At 42.6% G+C, this 6,000-nt stretch overlaps 1 protein-coding gene across 1 annotated transcript in view; it reads right to left on the reverse strand.

Moving 5' to 3' along the window:
- LOC139751400 (protein phosphatase 1 regulatory subunit 21) overlaps window positions 1-5,770 on the reverse strand; it is a 321,946-nt gene extending 316,176 nt beyond the window's left edge. Inside the window, exon 1 of the mRNA XM_071666786.1 lies at window positions 5,631-5,770. The gene's annotated coding sequence lies outside the window, so the exon portion shown is untranslated. The remainder of the gene's footprint in view (window positions 1-5,630) is intronic.
- Between the last annotated feature and the right edge of the window lie 230 nt (window positions 5,771-6,000).

Consider the following 6,000-nt stretch of genomic DNA (forward strand, 5'->3'; position numbering starts at 1 on the left):
GAGATGGGTGATTATTGGTGCATATGCATGCACCTGGGCATAAGAAAGATCATGAAAGGCAAGTGTTTTGGGAGCAGCTGAGTGAGTGTGTTAGTAGTTTTGATGCACGAGACCGGGTTATAGTGATGGGTGATTTGAATGCAAAGGTGAGTAATGTGGCAGCTGAGGGAATAATTGGTGTACATGGGGTATTCATTGTAAATGGAAATGGTGAAGAGCTTGTAGATTTATGTGCTGAAAAAGGAGTGGTGATTGGGAATACCTGGTTTAAAAAGATAGATATACATAAGTATACGTAAGTAGGAGAGATGGCCAGACGGGGTTATTGGATTACGTGTTAATTGATAGGCGCGCGAAAGAGAGACTTTTGGATGTTAATGTGCTGAGAGGTGCAACTGGAGGGATGTCTGATCATTATCTTGTGGAGGCGAAGGTGAAGATTTGTAGAGGTTTTCAGAAAAGAAGAGAGAATGTTGGGGTTAAGAGAGTGGCGAGAGTAAGTGAGCTTGGGAAGGAGACTTGTGTGAGGAAGTACCAGGAGAGAATGAGTAAAGAATGGAAAAAGGCGAGAACAAAGGACATTAGGGGAGTGGGGGAGGAATGGGATGTATTTAGGGAAGCAGTGATGGCTTGTGCAAAAGATGCTTGTGGCATGAGAAGCGTGGGAGGTGAGCAGATTAGAAAGGGTAGTGAGTGGTGGGAAGAAGAAATAAGATTGTTAGTGAAAGAGAAGAGAGGCATTTGGACGATTTTTGCAGGGAAATAATGCAAATGAGTGGGAGATGTATAAAAGAAAGAGGCAGGAGGTCAAGAGAAAGGTGCAAGAGGTGAAAAAGAGGGCAAATGAGAGTTGGGGTGAGAGAGTATCATTAAATTCTTGGGAGAATAAAAAGATGTTTTGGAAGGAGGTAAATAAAGTGCGTAAGGCAAGGTAACAAATGGGAATTCAGTGAAGGGCGCAAATGGGGAGGTGATAACAAGTAGTGGTGATGTGAGATGGAGTGAGTATTTTGAAGGTGTGTTGAATATGTTTGATGATAGAATGGCAGATATAGGGTGTTTTGGTCGAGGTGGTGTGCAAAGTGAGAGGGTTAGGGAGAATGATTTAGTAAACAGAGAAGAGGTAGTAAAAGCTTTGCGGAAGATGGAAGCCGGCAAGGCAGCGGATTTGGATGGTATTGCAGTGGAATTTATTAAAAGAGGGGGTGACTGTAAATTGACTGGTTGGTATGGTTATTTAATGTATGTATGGCTCATGGTGAGGTGCCGGAGGATTGGCGGAATGCTTGCATAGTGCCATTTTACAAAGGCAAAGGGGAAAAAGTTTAATGTTCAAATTACAGAGGTATAAGTTTGTCGAGTATTTCTGGAAAATTATATGGGAGGGTATTGAGTGAGACGGTGAAGGCATGCATAGAGCATCAAATTGGGGAAGAGCAGTGTGGTTTCAGAAGTGGTAGAGGATGTGTGGATCAGGTGTTTGCTTTGAAGAATGTATGAGAAATACTTAGAAAAGGAAATGGATTTGTTTGTAGCATTTATGGATCTGGAGAAGGCATATGATAGAGTTGATAGAGATTCTCTGTGGGAGGTATTAAGAATATATGGTGTGGGAGGCAAGTTGTTAGAAGCAGTGAAAAGTTTTTATCGAGGATGTAAAGCATGTGCACGTGTAGGAAGAGAGGAAAGTGATTGGTTCTCAGTAAATGTAGGTTTGCGGCAGGAGTGTGTGATGTCTCCATGGTTAATTTGTTTATTGATGGGGTTGTTAGGGAGGTGAATGCAAGAGTTTTGGAAAGAGGGGCAAGTATGCAGTCTGTTGTGGATGAGAGAGCTTGGGAAGTGATGATACAGCGCTGGTGGCTAATTCATGTGAGAGGCTGCAGAAGCTGGTGACTGAGTTTGGTGGAGTGTGTGAAAGAAGAAAGCTGAGAGTAAATGTGAATAAGAGCAAGGTTATTAGGTACAGTAGGGTTGAGGGACAAGTCAATTGGGAGGTAAGTTTGAATGGAGAAAAACTGGAGGAAGTGAAGTGTTTTAGATATCTGGGAGTGGATCTGGCAGCGGATGGAACTATGGAAGCGGAAGTGAATCATAGGGTGGGGGAGGGGGCGAAGGTTCTGGGAGCGTTGAAGAATGTGTGGAAGTCGAGAACATTATCTCGGAAAGCAAAAATGGGTATGTTTGATGGAATAGTGGTTCCAACAATGTTATATGGTTGCGAGGCATGGGCTATGAATAGAGTTGTGCGGAGGAGGGTGGATGTACTGGAAATGAGATGTTTGAGGACAATGTGGTGTGAGGTGGTTTGATCGGGTAAGTAATAATAGGGTAAGAGAGATGTGTGGAAATAAAAAGTGTGGTTGAGAGCAGAAGAGGGTGTTTTGAAATGGTTTGGTCACATGGAAAGAATGAGTGAGGAAAGATTGACCAAGAGGATATATGTGTCAGAGGTGGAGGGAACGAGGAGAAGTGGGAGACCAAATTGGAGGTGGAAAGATGGAGTGAAAAAGATTTTGAGTGATCGGGGCCTGAACATACAGGAGGGTGAAAGGCGAGCAAGGAATAGAGTGAACTGGAACGATGTGGTATACCGGGGTCGACGTGCTGTCAATGGATTGAACCAGGGCATGTGAAACGTTTGGAAAGTTCTGTGGGGCCTGGATGTGGAAAGGAAGCTGTGGTTTCGGTGCATTATTACATGACAGCTAGAGACTGAGTGTGAACGAATATGGCCTTTGTTGTCTTTTCCTAGCGCTACCTCGCGCACATGAGGGGGGAGGGGGTTGTCATTTCATGTTTGGCGGGGTGGCGATGGGAATGAATAGAGGCAGACAGTATGAATTATGTACATGTGTATATATTTATATGTCTGTGTGTATATATATGTATACGTTGAGATGTACAGGTATGTATATTTGCGTGTATGGACGTGTATGTATATATATGTGTATGTGGGTGGGTTAGGCCATTCTTTCGCTTGTTTCCTTGCGCTACCTCGCTAACGCGGGAGACAGCGACGAAGCAAAAAGCATATATATATATATATATATATATATATATATATATATATATATATATATATATATATATGTGAGTGTGTGTGTGTGTGTGTGTGTGTGTTCAGCACTTAGGGAGCTGGCCACGTTCACCGGTCGGGCCACGAATCATAAAGCTTTGTGTTGTTATCTGAATTTATGCGCAGAAAGTACAGGGCAGTTGAGTAGTAGGTGCTTGGTTTCTATTTGTTAGTCGCGTCGTGGGTATGAAGGATCTTGGGATATGATGAAAAGTATTTTGTGTTGTAGTGATGGTTGATGTCCAGAGCATAAGCGGGAGTGTGACTTGCTTGTCTGGGAAGTATGGTTTCTGATGAGTGTATGTGTCTTGTGGTCTGGAATTCAAGACTATGTTGGAAGGGCGATGCTTGTCAATGAAGTGTGAGACACGGGTAAAGCCGCCCACACACGATCAATTTTTTCGTCAATTAATTGATATCAATTTATTGACGTCAATGAATTGATGGAAAAATTGACCGTGTGTGGGGGACATTGATATCAATTTAATTGAAACAATTTCACTGAATCAATTAATTGAGAGATCAAAACTCCTTTGATATTTATTGATGGGTCTTCAATAAAATCGAGCGTGTGTGGGCAAAGCGTCAATATATTGATCAATAATTTAGTGTTTTCCCAGCAGTGAAAGAGTCGTCATCGTAATCATGGCTGAAAAGAAGAAAGAAAGTGAGCGTAAAATGATGAGGGAGATAATCGACGTTTATAGATCCTTACCGGCCTTGTGGAAAATAAAATCCGACGAGTACAATGACCGGGAGAAAAAGGCTGACGCATATAAAATATTGTATGGAAAATACAAAGAACATTATCCAAATGCTACACTGGATGAAATGAAAAAGAAAACAAATACACTAAATTTAGAAGATTCGGCGTCCATTCTGAGGAAATTCCTGTAATCCTCTGGCTCGTCGTCCCTTAATTCCCTCAGCAATCGTGTATGTCCTAGTTCCCTTCGACAGAGATACCATTTATTTGCCCACTTACTCCTCTTCTTTCGCTTTGGAGTGTCCAGAGCAAGCACTATTCCTAGAGCCAAAGATGCTTTCATCTCGAAATTATGAATCAAACTGAAAATTGAAGTAAAATCATTGACCGTGTGTGGGCACAGTGATTTCCTCAATTTCATTGACGTCAATAAATTGATATCAATTAATTGACGAAAAAATTGATCGTGTGTGGGCGGCTTAAGGTTTTTGTTTCTACTTCAGGGCTGCCGTTACTTACAGAGTATTTGGGTGGGGTCTAGTGATGTTGCATAGGAGTGAGTGCTGAACATGCTGATGTGGGACAGACAGTACTGGGGGAACTATGTTTTACTTAAACGTGTTGAGTTTGTGGTTCCTTGGCAGCCAGGGATTGTTCTGATGGTATTATTTTATGTGCACCGCAGCTTTATAAATTTGCTTTTGAGAGGGCGGAAGACCAGGCAGGTGGAGCATTGTTTAAACTGGAGGGGATGAATTGTTTGTATTTGATGTTGAGAGGGTCTTTATCTTGTCCAAATCTGGTTCTATTTAGTGTTCTGAAAGCATTTAATTTGTATTGTTTTTGTGTTGATCTTATTGATGTGGTGAATAAATGTCATGTGCGTGTCCTATGTAGTGCCTAGGATGGTTGGTATCTTTTTTCTTTTTTTTAACGGGAGTGGCTGCTCATTGAACGTGGCGGGAGATTTTACGTTGGACTCGTATCTGTCTGGGGTTAAGAGTGAGTGAAGACTTTTGTGGAGATGCAGACACTCGGTTCTTAGTGAGCCACTGTTCCAACTGTGTAATATAGTGCTGCATGTTTGAGGTTGTTACTGTGGAATGATGTTGTTACGTGCTTGTCAAGTTGTCTGCAGACGAAAGGACCTTCATGTTGACGTTTGTTTCAGGTAATTTAAGCCTGAAGAGGAATGGAAAAAGAACCGCTCCTGAGAAACCCTTTCATAGACTTTAGGTGTGTTCATGGTGAAGCCACTCCGAGTGACTAGCATGGCGGCCAGCTGTACACTTGGTCAATCACTGTGTGTCATCGTTATGGAAGGCTGTTTCGAATACCTTTTGGGTGAGGATGTGTCGGGTAGAGTTGGATGCTTTATTGATGTCTGTTGCCACTAGTACTAAGCAGGGGGGGGGGGGGGGGGAATTCTTTCTAGGATGTGTAAACTCAGTTTATGGTGTGTTGGTAAAGTGTTTGGATCTAAGCCACGCAGTGTTGGCTAGGGATGTTTTCATGATTCTGTAGTGGATTAATTTTTGGTAAAATTATTGTTTCGGACATCCACTGTTTGGAAGTTGAAACTTTCTCTGTTGGTTTTTGATGTTTTGCACGATTCTGACCTTCATTACTACCGCAAATCGCTACCGTATGATTTCCCCATTTATCGAACGATAATTGGAAACCCCAGGGGGGGGTTTGAGAGGGTAAATCACAAAAACAGTAATGTGATAAAAATGGTGCTGAGAATCGTTCAAAAGACATCAAAATTATCGGAAAAAACAATTTCAACTAAACCAAACCTAACCTAACCAGGGCCTGAGGTAACCAATGGACAAGTGAGCTTACCGCAATTTAAACTCAGAAGACTCGGAGTTGGGGTCGACTTGGTCCTCCTCCTCGAGTGGCACTGGCTGCTGTTCCTCCGATTGCAAAGGGCAGAGCTTGCTGGCACTGACGAAGAACTGGTGTAGAAGCCTCTCCCCGCCGGACTGTGTGACGAACAAGTATCTCTACAAGTACTACTTTGAAGTGGTCAGCCTTGTTGTTAGGCATCTTGACCCACTCCTTAATGTCCTTCCACAAACGCTCAGTGTTCTGAGTGAGGATATTGGGGTTATGTGGATCAACAAAATTCTCTAATGGTTCATCACAAGGTGGTGGTATCCGTGGTTCTTCAGGTTGTTGACGGTCAAACCAATATTTCTTCACTTCCAGA

This window comes from Panulirus ornatus, chromosome 11 (genome assembly GCF_036320965.1).
Source record: "Panulirus ornatus isolate Po-2019 chromosome 11, ASM3632096v1, whole genome shotgun sequence".
Taxonomy (NCBI): Eukaryota; Metazoa; Arthropoda; class Malacostraca; order Decapoda; family Palinuridae; genus Panulirus; species Panulirus ornatus.